The sequence below is a fragment of the Geotrypetes seraphini genome, chromosome 16 (assembly GCF_902459505.1).
Source record: "Geotrypetes seraphini chromosome 16, aGeoSer1.1, whole genome shotgun sequence".
Taxonomy (NCBI): domain Eukaryota; kingdom Metazoa; phylum Chordata; class Amphibia; order Gymnophiona; family Dermophiidae; genus Geotrypetes; species Geotrypetes seraphini.
Genome location: NC_047099.1, coordinates 44,727,049 through 44,740,647, shown reverse-complemented (window position 1 = coordinate 44,740,647; position 13,599 = coordinate 44,727,049). Strand labels below are relative to the sequence as shown.

Below are 13,599 nucleotides of genomic sequence, written 5' to 3'. Positions count from 1 at the left end.
TTTCTCAGATTTGGCAATCTTATCTATTCAGATCTTTAATCCACTTTTGAATTCTGCAGAAACAAGAGCTGCTTCTTTGTACCTTGTAGATTAGCTGCTTCCATTAATGATTGCTAAATTTATATCAAAAATAATTATCAGCATCTGAAAAGAGGTGCCATGATGCGTTTTTCCTGGAGAAAGAAATGAACAGGTTAAATGACTTCTCTGTGGTCATAAAGTAAATCTTGTTTTATTGAACTACTGAAACTAAATCATAATTAGGTCTCTTTTTCCCCATCCACCTGGAATTGCCTTGTATGGCATGTCTGAAAAAACAGTTTCTGCAAGGGGGTCACCTGCATCACCAAGACTCTCAAAAACTGAAATGGGCAAATCCTGATTTTGCAAAGGCAGAATAGGGCCATCTAACACTGTTCTATGTCCAAATAGCATGGGGGTAGACTAGGGAGAGCCTGAAATCTGGGCTGCCAAACAGTGATTACCGAAGGAGAGGAAATTTTCATCTCTAAAAAGGACATCTTTATTTAGACTTGTTTCAAGAACATCCAGGCTACAGAAAGGTGCTCCAAATTGAGCAGCTATCCACTGAAAGCTCTGGAACGCATAAGAGCAGATAGCGTAGCTGGTTTTAAGAACGGTATGGACAAGTTCCTGGAGGAAAAGTCCATAGTCTGTTATTGAGAAAGACATGAGGGAAGCCACTGCTTGCCTTGTATTGGTAGCATGGAATGTTGCTACTCCTTGGGGTTTGGCCATCGTGAGAACGTCTCACCCAGTAAGGCTATTCTTATGTTCTTTTGCGATGGCAGAGGAGAGGGAGGGTAAAATGAATTTCCTGGACTGATTCAGTAGCTGTGGAATGAAGATGTGCAGGTTTTTAGTTGGATTTTTTTCAGATCTTTAATCCACTTTTGAATTCTGTTTCCTTGTACCTTGAAAATTTCCTCCCCTTCGATAATCACTGTTTGGCTGCCCAGATTTCGGGCTCTCCCTAGTCCTAGCCCCATGCTATTTGGACATAGTACAACGGGCTGCTGGGCTTGATGGACCATTGGTCTGACCCAGTTCGGCTATTCGTAGGAGGATTCCAGGCTCTTATGACAGCTTTAGGGATGTCGTATGTGAACATTCTTAGAGTAGCTTAATGGTGAGGACAATGAACTGTAGCCAAAAGGGACCCAGGTTCAAATCCCACTTCAACTCTTGTGAGCCCTTGAGGAATATCGGCTGATATTCAAAACAATATAACCTGCCGGAAACAGCTGCCAACCAATTAAATCACTTGTTCACAACTATCTGGGCATTTTCTGTGAAATTTGACCTATTATCTCTGCTGAAAATGACTGGTTAGTGCCGATTTCAAAAGCAGCTAACCTGTGGACATTCCAGGGCTGGTGATATTCACACACACACACACATACATAGCTCACCACCACATATGTCAACTGTTTAAATCAGGCCGCATATATAGCGCTGCTATTTTTAAGCTGTTTGGCTTATATGATGAGGAGCTGAATATTGACGTAATTGGCTCAAAAAAGGTTATTCAATACCGAAGTCCAAACAGATCCCAGCATTCAATATCTGGAGCAACATGCTCGCAGCTAGCAGCTGAATATCGGCCGACTACTGTACCTGCTAGGCTGAAGACAATAGAAATGGGATACAGTTTTTCTGTGCCTGGATGGCTGATCCTTTGCTCTGCATGGAGATCTTTGTGGCCACTTTTAAAGAATGCTGTTATACAGATGTCCCTGTCCCTTGTTTTCCCCACTTTCAAAATTTGGATGTTTCAGTTTTTCAAATAGATGTTCATGCTGGACATTTTCAGAGCATGGATGTCCATCTCACATATTTCAGAACAGGCAGTAAATATCCTGTTTGAAAATGTGAAAATATGTGCCAGGTGGGAAATTCTGATTTGACTTTGTCTTTAGCTCCTCCATGTCACCGGGGTAATTCAATCTGACTATTATACCAGCCTTATTCACTGACTTCTTTTCCCACATGCCTTTTCTCAACTCCTCTTTCCTACTATCTTCCTTCCACTGATACCTTCATTTATATTTCTTTTCTCCTCCTCATTACTTCCACTCTTCTCTTTGTTCTTCTCTCTCTTCAGGAAATCGATCCTTAATTTGCTTTCATCTCCTGTCCTGAAGATCCGTCTTTAGCTTTTTCCAGAGGGATCTAAAGTTCCCCCTTGCCTCTGAATTGCACAAAATCATGCAAACTGTATAAAAACAAAACAATTTCAGTCATTAGATAAGCACATTCACGGTACGATTCATTTAAAAGGGAATCCTAGTTTTAAATTGTAAACAGAAAATAATCATACTGCACTGGCTTTCTTTGTGCAAATTTGAAAAAAATAAAATAAAAAGCTTAGATAACATACAAGGAAACAAATTATATAGGAATATGAGCAGCGTTAAAGAGAATGCATTTAACAAATAAAAGAGGCAGGTCCTTTAAGCCCAAGGGAAGAGGCAGGCAAAGGAAAATGAATTATGGCACAGAAAAGCATTTCTCAGTGTTCCTGGTTAAGTGTCACATGAAATAAACAGAATTCACATTCCCTAGATGTCTCTCTGTAAAATAAAGGCAATGTCCACCAGGAGCTCATCTCTGCCGGGACTCGAACCCGGAACCTCTGGATTAGAAGTCCAGCGCGCTCGTCCATTGCGCCACAGAGACCTTGCCATGAGCTCAGTATCAGCACCAGAACTGAAGAATCACGGAGCCCCCTTTCCCCCTCCTCACAGACAGCATCACTGCAAGCATCCTGGGTTGCAATAAAGAGAGATGGAAAATCTGGAGCTCACACCTCAGCATCAGAACTGAAACATCAGCTCCTTGACTGATACAAACAAATCTTAATATCAGCCACAGGAATGAAACAGAGCTTCTGGATCACTCCCCATCCAGACCTCACTCAGCATTAGAGCATCGGACATGAAAAATTGAGCACTCCTTTTATCCAAGAGGCACAGAACATAGCAGCAGCATCCTGGTCTGTCACAGGACCAGATGGAAAACTCAAAGCTCAGATGTCAGTATCAGCCCCCCAAATGACTCATCTGTAGCATCCTAGGTTGATGAGCTGAGACTTCAGGACCAGAAATGTAGAGACCCCGCCTCGCACTCAGAGAATAGGCAATATGCCGGGCTGCTAGGGGGAGAAATAGAAAACCTGGTACCAGCAACCCAGCCCAAAGCTCTGCATCAGCATTAGAGAAAGCACAGAGCTCCTGTATCCTAGCAACCCAGCATCCTCGAATGCTACCGAGAGAACTAGAAAGCCATTAGTGCACGCACCTGAGAAAGCACCAAGCTCGGGTACCCTAGCAACAGAGAAAGCGGAAAGCCAGCTGAGACCTACATTTGTACGAGAAGGAAAAATCCCTCGGACATCCAGCATCCAGTACACTTCAGTTCATCAAGAGCAACTCATTCCGTCTTGCACATAAATGATTGAAAATAAGACACAAGCAGGCTTGGGTGACTGGTCACAAAATCAATATCTCAGCACTTGATTATATTTGAGTCCAAAAGATGGATTTGAAACCGGGTTATCGGTGTCTTCATTTCAGGTCAGTTTATTGTCTGGGTAACAAGGAGATTTGTGCCAAAGCTCAGTGCAGTTTCCTGATGCATCACTGCTGTTCAGACCTGGATGTGCATACTTTCTGCTGTGTGCTCCCAAGCTTGTGTAGGTGTTTTGCATACAGATTCTTTGCAACCATTTACTGTGTATCAGCAGAATGTGCTGGAATGCTAGTACATACTTTTGGTTGGTTTTGCAAACATAGTAGAAAGAGGGGGACAAAGTACAAACCGCACAGAGAGCAAAAAAGTATAAATGGCCTTCAGGTTCAGGGCAGTCAACATATTAGACCCAATATGGGGTCAAACTGAAGATAAAAATTGCCAACCTAGGATAATACTAGTACTGTGAAATTAGCTTACTTATATGCGCATAGCTTCAGCTTTTGGCGCGGTCAGACGCCGCATGTTCACAAGTGCTTGGATAACAATATTATCCTATGTTGCCAGTTTTTATCTTCAATTGTAGACATCAGTGGTCTCCAACTCAAACCCTTTGCAGGGCCACATGTTGGATTTGTAGGTACTTGGAGGGCCTCAGAAAAAAGAGTTACTGTCTTATTAAAGAAATAAGGTAAAACTCTTTATAGTTATAAATCTTTCCTTTTCGCTAAGTCTTAATAATAATGTTGTCATTTATAGCTAAAGAGAAACTGTTTTATTTTACTTTTGTGATTATGCTACCGAGGGCCTTAAAATAGGACCTGGTGGGCTGCGAGTTTGAGACCACAGATTATACATACATGCTGAAATGTTCTCTCATGCATAACATTTGTAATCTGTGCATAAATGTTGTTGAATTGTATTTTGTCAACTCCACTCAGCTCCTCATTTCCTCCCCCATCAAATGTTGTGAGTCCTTCATGCTTGCAGTGAAGAGAAGAAACAAACAAGCACAAAACCCTCACTAATCCTGCTTGCAGAAGTATCAGCTAACTTTTCCACCTGAGCAGAGAACTGCAGAGATTGTGGGAATCCTGAGAAGTTGCCATGGGATTCCAGCATGAATGTAGACAAAACCTCTAGTGATTCCAGAATGAGGCTCGGAATACACTGAGAGAGGCAATTGGAGCACCAGAATGAGGCTTGGAAAATTCAGAGAGGCAGCTAGAATACCATACCGAGGCTTAGAACACATTGGTTGAATAGCAAATGCCATCCCCCAAACCCCCACACAATTACAGGAAGCTGTTGGGGACGCAAGAGGAAGGGGTGGGAGATTCAGGCTCAGCCTCTAATCTATGGTTACCAGATTTTCCTTTCAGAAAATGCAGACCCCCCTAGCCCCGCCCCCAGGCCCACCTAGTTCCGCCTTAGCCTCACCCTCTAACGCCTGCGTTGCCGCTATGTGATGATGTCATGCACGTGACATCATTGCGTGACAGCCGTGCATGCGCGGACGTCCTCCCTGCCCAACACAGCTTTTCAAAACCCGGACAGACCCCCAGACATGTCCTCAAAAGGAGGACATGTCCAGGGAAATCTGGAAGTCTGGGATTTGGAATCCCAAAATGCCTGGAAAGCCCGGTCTGTGGGGAAGAGATCCTGCTCAGAGACCACGAGCAATGAAGGGCCTAAATGCAAGCGTGTGGTGGCAGAGGAGTTCGTAATTTCTTGGGACCTCTGATGCAAGGCTTTTCCAATTATATCAGCATTTTACAGAAAGTCGATATATAAGGCCCATGAAGCGTTGCGCTGCCTACAAGTATGCCATCAGGGGGATCCATCTCCGAAGTAGGTGTCTCCGCCTCATACCACACCAACTCCTAGTGTCAGTGACCCTTCAGAGCAGAACTGGGATGACTGGAAGTCTCTTTCAATGCCCTTATTTTCACATGACTCCTCTGCATCTGTGCATGATTTGGGATCTCTTTCGGAGTCCGGAGGTCAGTAGGCAGGAGCGGCTATGGATCATGGTGATGATCCCTCAATGTATCACCTTTTGAAATCAGCTTTCATTTCTCATGTCATTGCTGACATCCTATCTGCATTGAAGTTCAATGCCCAGCAGCCCTCCTCCTTTCAGTGCTCCGTTATGAGTGGCATTTTTTTCCTGCTTGTGCAGATGTCACCTCCTTAGTCACTAACCAATGGGAGTCACCTAAAAGCTCTCTAAATGTGGCTAAAGCTACATCCTATGGCTCCAGACTTCCATCAGCTAAAAGTGGATTCTGCAATAGTGCAAGTGACCAAGCACACCTCCCTTCCTTGTGAGGATGCGCACAGGACCATCAGATGGACATGGTCCTTAAAAGACAGTTTGAAGCACTGGCTTTGGGTATCAAAGCTATGGCAGCTGCCTCCTTCATGGCACGGGCCTGTCATACCAGATTTTGGACTAGCCCCTCAAAGCTGGGGGATGCCTGTGCCCTTATGATCAAGGAGGGAGTGGATTATGTGGTCAAAGCTCTTTATGATATCAGAGTCCTGAGTAAGGTTTTAGCTTACTCCATTTCTGCCCACCGTATGCTCTGGATCAGCCATTGGGCAGGCTATACCAAGGCCACTTTCAGCAGATTACCCTTCAAGGGGAAGATGCTTTTTGGCAAAGGGCTGGACGACCTCATGGCCAGTGTGACAGATTGCTGTCCCAAATCCCTCATCGTACTGCCGGGAGGGGCAGAGGCAGTTTTCATACCTCTCAAAGATCCTGCCAATTTTCCTCCGGTTACTCTTCTCAGAGGCAGAGATTTGGCAGCTATAGGCACCAGCAAACTGCAGGTTCCCGCAGTAGCTCAGCTTTTAAGAAGCCACAATGACACCAGGGTTACAGCCCCCTCCTCATATAAGTGGGTGACTGTTGGCCTTCTGGAAGGAATGGAAACAGATTTCATCTGACCATTGAGTTCTGGAAATTATTCAGGAGGGGCACAAGATTGAGTTTTTTCAGTACCCTCCACATCTGTTCCTTGACTCCTCAGCTGGACGGCTGGAGAAGGAGGCCAGAGTCCAAGTGATGGTGCAATGACTCTTGGACATTCATGCCATAGAATCAGTTGCCGAAGAAGAATCGGGTAGATACTCCTTATACTTCATAGTGTCTAAGAAAGGCAGAGAAGATTGGAGGCTCATTCTGGACTTGAAGTCAGTAAACAAGGTTCCCTGCTTTCACATGGAGATGGTCTGCTTCATTATAGCAGTGGTGGCTCTGAGATAATTCCTTGCCTCTGTCAATTTAAGGGAGGCATATTTTCATATCCCCATATTTCCTAAGAGTCCACATTCTGCAGCAGCATTTCCAGTTGATGGTGCTCCCTTTCGGTTTGGCCATGGCTCCCTGCACCCTTACCAAGGTGATGTCACCACCTATGCAGATGGGTGCCCAGGTCCATCCTTACCTAGATGATTGGCTGATCATAGCCCCCTCACTAATGGAAGACGAGCACACACTGTAGAGCCAGGATTGGATAAACAACTTCTGAAAAAATTACCTTCGGCTGATTGTGACTAATGGAAGCAACAGCTATGATACAGAATCCTATGTCTTCTACCTGAAAGGAGATTAGCAAGATAAGAACCTAATCTTTCATTATTGAGCATCAAATGTAGCTCTATTCAGCTTCTGTGATACAAATTTCTGTTATATTGGTTCCTTGGGCATAACACAGAGTCTGCAGAAAGGCTGATCATCTGCATCTTTGTCAATGGAATTTAGGAGAGAGAATTGCAGAATTATGAATTCTTTGATACTGAATATGAACCTTAATGATTATAGATGTTAGTTCTGCTATTACTAACATCAAGTCAGAACTGGCTTTACACTTTCATTGGTGTTCTCATACTTAAGACCAAAACTAAAAAAGTCTTAAGACCTCACAGACCTCAGTGGTGCAGCTTGTATGAATCAAACTTTATACATACAATATCAGCACCAAGATTGTCATCGGTCTCATAAATACTTTAAATATTTTTAATTATTTTATTCTTTATATGTGAACAGAGTTGAGCTCCAATGGGAGATGACCTGGTATATAAACCAAAGATTAGATTAGAAAAGTGCTTTTAGAGTGAAAAGATACTCATCTTAGTCTACGCAAATTGGGGTAAGCACTCCATCATCGGTCTCATAAATATTTTAAATTATTTTATTCTTTATATGTGAACCGAGTTGAGGTCCACTAGGAGATGACCCGGTATATAAACCAAAGATTAGATTAGAAAAGTGCTTTTAGAGTGAAAAGATACTCATCTTAGTCTACGCGGATGGGGGTAAGGACTCCATCATCACTCTCATAAATACTTTAAATATTTTAAATTATTTTATTCTTTATATGTGAACCGAGTTGAGCTCCACTGGGCGATGACCCCATATATAAACCAAAGATTAGATTAGAAAAGTGCTTTTAGAGTGAAAAGATACTCATCTTAGTCTACACGGATGGGGGTAAGCACTCCATCATCGGTCTCATAAATATTTTAAATTATTTTATTCTTTATATGTGAACCGAGTTGAGGTCCACTGGGAGATGACCCGGTATATAAACCAAAGATTAGATTAGAAAAGTGCTTTTAGAGTGAAAAGATACTCATCTTAGTCTACGCGGATGGGGGTAAGGACTCCATCATCACTCTCATAAATACTTTAAATATTTTAAATTATTTTATTCTTTATATGTGAACCGAGTTGAGCTCCACTGGGCGATGACCCCATATATAAACCAAAGATTAGATTAGAAAAGTGCTTTTAGAGTGAAAAGATACTCATCTTAGTCTACGCGGATGGGGGTAAGGACTCCATCATCACTCTCATAAATACTTTAAATATTTTAAATTATTTTATTCTTTATATGTGAACCGAGTTGAGCTCCACTGGGCGATGACCCCATATATAAACCAAAGATTAGATTAGAAAAGTGCTTTTAGAGTGAAAAGATACTCATCTTAGTCTACGCGGATGGGGGTAAGGACTCCATCATCACTCTCATAAATACTTTAAATATTTTAAATTATTTTATTCTTTATATGTGAACCGAGTTGAGCTCCACTGGGCGATGACCCCATATATAAACCAAAGATTAGATTAGAAAAGTGCTTTTAGAGTGAAAAGATACTCATCTTAGTCTACGCGGATGGGGGTAAGCACTCCATAGATTAAGATGAGTATCTTTTTACTCTAAAAGCACTTTTCTACTTGAAAGTATTTATGAGACCGATGACGATCTTGGTGCTGATATTGTATGTATAAAGTTTGATTCATACAAGCTGCACCGCTGAGGTCTAGGTCTTAAGACTTTTTTTTGTTTTGACTTGATTACTAACATCAGCCATAAGTTTTAGGGATATGTATCATTAATGTTCATCTGGATCTTTAGCGATGCCTCAAATTTAGTACATGTAAATCAATTTAAAACATATTTAAAACATTGAAAAGCACTTTAATATTTATTTTATTAAAATGAATGTCTGAAATAAAAAAGCCAAAGAAAAGCAAACCAAAAGGGCAGAATAAATTTGAACCTCGTTCAGGAGAAAAAAAGTCTTGGTCTGGCTTCCTTTCAGCTTATGCTCAATATCCCACTTGGAGCAGAGCTTTACTGTACAATCTATCACACTCTAGATCCCACTGGAATGGAGTTGGCGGATTGTGCAAATATATAAAAATTAGCAGATGCATTAATTAATTACTTCCTCCCACCTTTTATGAAGCCACATTGGACTTTTTTATCGCTGGCTGCAGTGGTAAATGCTCCAACAGTCTTAGAATTCCTAAGAGCATCGCAGCTAATAAAAAAGCCTAACGTGGCTTCGTAATTAATGAATTTATAGTGATTTATTTATTGCCCTTTTGAAGAAATTCACCTAAGGCCCTGCAAAGCAAGATGTCCGGATTTCCCTGGACATGTTCTCCTTTTCAATACATATTGGTCTTTTTTTAACGCTGCTGGTCAGTGCTCAGAGAGGAGTTCATGATTTTTGTGACCCCCTTCTACAAGGCCCTTGCTTATCTGCTGCACTGTCTTTGATGGTCAGGGGTCAAGGGAGCAGGTAGTTGGCTGAAGACCTCCTTCTCTGTTATTGGGTTATGTCTCTGTGAAGAGAGGGAAAGCTTGTTTGATCCTCTTTAATCCTGGTGAAAGTATGTTCTGACTAAATCTCACTATACAGCTACAGCTTTACTGCACAGTCTTTAGCATGGATTTTCTCAGGTTTGGAGATTGACTTGCCTGCTTGTAGGTTCTCCTGTGAGGATTCAAGATCTCCTTAGGGCACTCCCTGTGGAAGGCTCTCCGATTCCTTGGTGACTCTGCTCATCCTCCAGTTTTGCCAGCTCTTTAAAGTTTGCTAAAAGTATACAGTATATTCCTTTTAATTGTACCTTTGCATCTCTGCAGCCTCTCCTGGGTAGGCAGGTCTCAGGTGCAAGCTTCAATCTTCTTGAATCAAAATCACCAATTAAACGGATTGGTTTGCGCTAGGTCTCCATGCAATTTCTGCCTCTGTCTGCCAACCCAAGTTCTGGTCCTAGTGGATTGCTCTAAGGGCACCTTTCTGCTTTTTTCAAACTCAGGGGAGAAGAGAGAGAAATGGACTTGTGTAGAAATTAAACCTAACAGTAGTTTAATAAGTTAGTTATAGCCTTTGGGATGGTTAGTGGAAGATATTTAGCTATTTCTATTTTCTCCCCTGCATGAGTAAATGCTTAGTTCCCAAATTCACATTGTAATCCCTAAGAAAATCAAAACGAGAACTCCTTAACATGCATTTGTACCTGTCCATCAAGCCCAGTATCCTGTTCCCAAGAAACGGACACAACCCCAAAAAGTAGCAACATTCCAGAGCTGAGATTGTGATGTCATAATGCCTCATTCCACCAATGCCTAAGAGCCAACATCATCAGTGATGTCACAATGACTTGATTGTCCTATACTTGGATCATCAAACCCAGTATCCTGTTTCCAACAGTGGCCAACCCAGGTCCCAAGTACCAGGCAGAAACCCCAAAAGTAGCAACATTCCAGAGCTGAGATTGTGATGTCATTATGCCTCATTCCCTCAGCAGTGATGTCACAATGGCTTCTTTGTCCTAGGCTTAGCTCACATAAGAACTGCCATACTGGTCCATCAAGCCAGTAAACTGTTTCCAGCAGAAGCCAGCCCAGGCCCCAAGTACTGTACCTAACTAGATCCCAAGTAGTAAAACAGACTTTATGCTGTTTATCCTAGGAATAAGCATTGGATTTTTCCGAGCCATCTCAATAATAGCCTATGGACTTCTCTTTTAGGGAATTAACCAAACCCTTTTTTTTTTTAACCCTGCTAAACTAACTGATTTCACTACATTCTCTGGCAACAAATTCCAGGGTTTAATTACACATTGTGTAAAGAAATATTTTCTCCAGTTTGTTTGAAATCTACTATTTAGTAGCTTCTTTGCATGCACCCTAGTCCTAGTATTTTGGAAATAGTAAACAAGCGATTCACATCTAACCTCTACTCCACTCAATATTTTATAGACCTCTATCATATAATAATAATAATACAGTAATTACATTCTTTTATACCGCCATAACCAAAAGTTCTAGGCGGTTTACACTAAAAAGAGCTGGACAATCAGCGAAATACAATGCAGTAAAAAATACAAATATGTGTTAAATAGAATTTCAGTAATAAAACTCTCACTAAGTAATAAACTTATTGAACAAAGTGGTCTTAATTAATTTCCGAAAACTGCAATAGGATAACATAGCTTGCTGAATACATTTACCTAACCAAGACTGTTGCCTACCAGCTTGAAATGCTAGTGTCCTATCTAAGAAGGTTGGATAAGCAAATAAGTAGAAGTTTCTAGTTTCTCTTGATGGTCTATGCAACACAAAATGAGGAAAAAGGTAAGCTGGAGACAATCCCGATATCAGCTTAAAGCAGATACGGGAAAATTTGAATAATACTCTTGTCTCCAAAGGCAGCCAATGAAGTAAATGATAATATGGACTAATATGATCGTTCTTTTTTAAATCAAAAATCAATTGAACAGCTGTATTCTGAATTATCTTTAATTTCCTTAGAATTTTTTTGGGTGCTCCTAAATAGATGATGTTACAATAGTCTAAAATAGAAAACTAATGCCTGCACCAATAGTCTGAATGATAAAGGATCAAAATATTTTTTTATGGTTCTTAATTTCCACAATGTAAAAAAGCATTTTTGTACCACTAAGTTCGTGTATTAAATGTCGGCCTAGTGTGACTCTGAGCCATCTCTTCTCCAAGCTGAAGAGGCCTTTCCTCAGAAGGAAGACATCCCATCCCTTTTATCATTTTCATCACCCTTCTCTGTACCTTTTCTAATTCCGTAATATATAGCTAGAAAAACTCGGGTTTGTGAAAAGCTCAAATATATTCCAAATACACTTTCACAAGAATATAAGAAATGCATATAAAACCTTAAACAGTACTGCTTTGGTTCAGTTAAGGTGTACCATGAAAAGCCTCAGAATAAAGCCCTCCCACCTCCACAAAGGTGGTTAAAGATGGTTGGCAAAAAACCTCCCTTGCACTCCCAAAGTATAAAACCTTAAGCAGGGCTGTCTGTGCTGGATGACAGAAGAAAGAAACTTTCAACTGATCTTCTGTTGATCGGTTCACCGGTGTTTCCTCATTTACAACATTTCCTTCCTGAGGAAGGAACCCAGAGTCTCTGAAACCGGGCTTGGTAGAACCTGACTACCCCGCCGTTGATTTCAGTCCTACGGACATTGTTTTCAAGCTAAGTTTGATTTTTTTTCATCTAGGAGCTGGCTGGGGGACTCTCAGAGTCACTTGCCCTGCCTTTATTTATGTCACTGTGATTATATTGCTTATTTAGCACCTTCTTTATTATTTGAGCCCACTGGAGGGGTCCAGTGAAGGTGTGCAGGTGATAAGTCATTGGATCCTCACCACTTGATGTAAAGCGCTGGAGTATTTCTCCCCTCGCTTATCTTTCACACTGAGGACACCTCCTTTCACATATTATGTTACATTATATGGAAGATTTAGCGCTTTAGTCAGGTTGGGCCGCTCTGAGAGTCTATTAGACTGTTTACTGCTTTTTGCTGTATCTTTTTAGCCGATTTCGAGGCCATATTATATTGCAACACTTCGGCAGTAGCAGCCGAGTATAATGAAAAATGGAACTGAGCCAGACGGAAGGAGTCACTCACACGTTCATGATCAGATTCGATATAATCCCTGGAATAAGTTCACACAGGAAATCCAATACAATAGCATTTAACTTTTAAAAAGGAAAAGAATGGTAAAAAAGAAACTTAAAGAAGGAAATCTTCTAAACCTTTTTAAACCCCGCTAAACTAACTGATTTCACCACATTCTCCAGCAACAAATTCCAGAGTTTAATAACAAGTTGTGTGAAGAAATATTTTCTCCAGTTTTGCTTTAAATCTACTACTTAGAGCTTCATCATATGCCTCCTAGTCCTAGTATTTTTGGAAAGGGTGAATAAGTGTTTCACATCTACCCTTTCCACTCCACTCTTTATTTCATAGACCCCTGAGCTGTCTCTTCTTAGCCACTTTAGCCTTTCATCATAGGGAAGTCATCCCTTTTATCATTTTTGTTGCCCTTCTCTGTACCTTTTCTAATTCCGTTATATCTTTTTTGAGATACAGCGACCTGAACTACACACAGTATTTAAAATGTGAACATTTTCATCTTTCTTTTCCATTCCTTTCCTGATCATTCCTAACATTCTATTTGCTTTCTTAGCCATTGAGCTGAGGGTTTCAACCTAGATCCTTTTCCTGGGCAGTGATTCCTAACGTAGAAACCCAGCAACAAGTAGCTATAGTTCAGGTTCCTCTTTCCTACATGCATCACTTTGCACTTGCTCACATTAAATGTCATCTGCCATTTGTTGCCTAGTCTCCCAGTCTCTCAAGGTCCTCTTGCAATTTTTCACAATCCTTTTACAATTTAATAACTTTGAACAACTTTGTGTCATCCGCAAATTTAATTATCTTACTAGTTATTTCCATCTCTAGATCATTGATAA

The 13,599-nt window shown here is 41.1% G+C and overlaps 1 non-coding gene across 1 annotated transcript; it reads right to left on the bottom strand.

Annotated features, from left to right (window-relative positions):
* Nucleotides 1-2,626: 2,626 nt before the first annotated feature.
* TRNAR-UCU lies at nt 2,627-2,700 on the bottom strand. The gene has a single exon. It is a non-coding gene; the product is annotated as a tRNA-Arg (tRNA).
* Between the last annotated feature and the right edge of the window lie 10,899 nt (nt 2,701-13,599).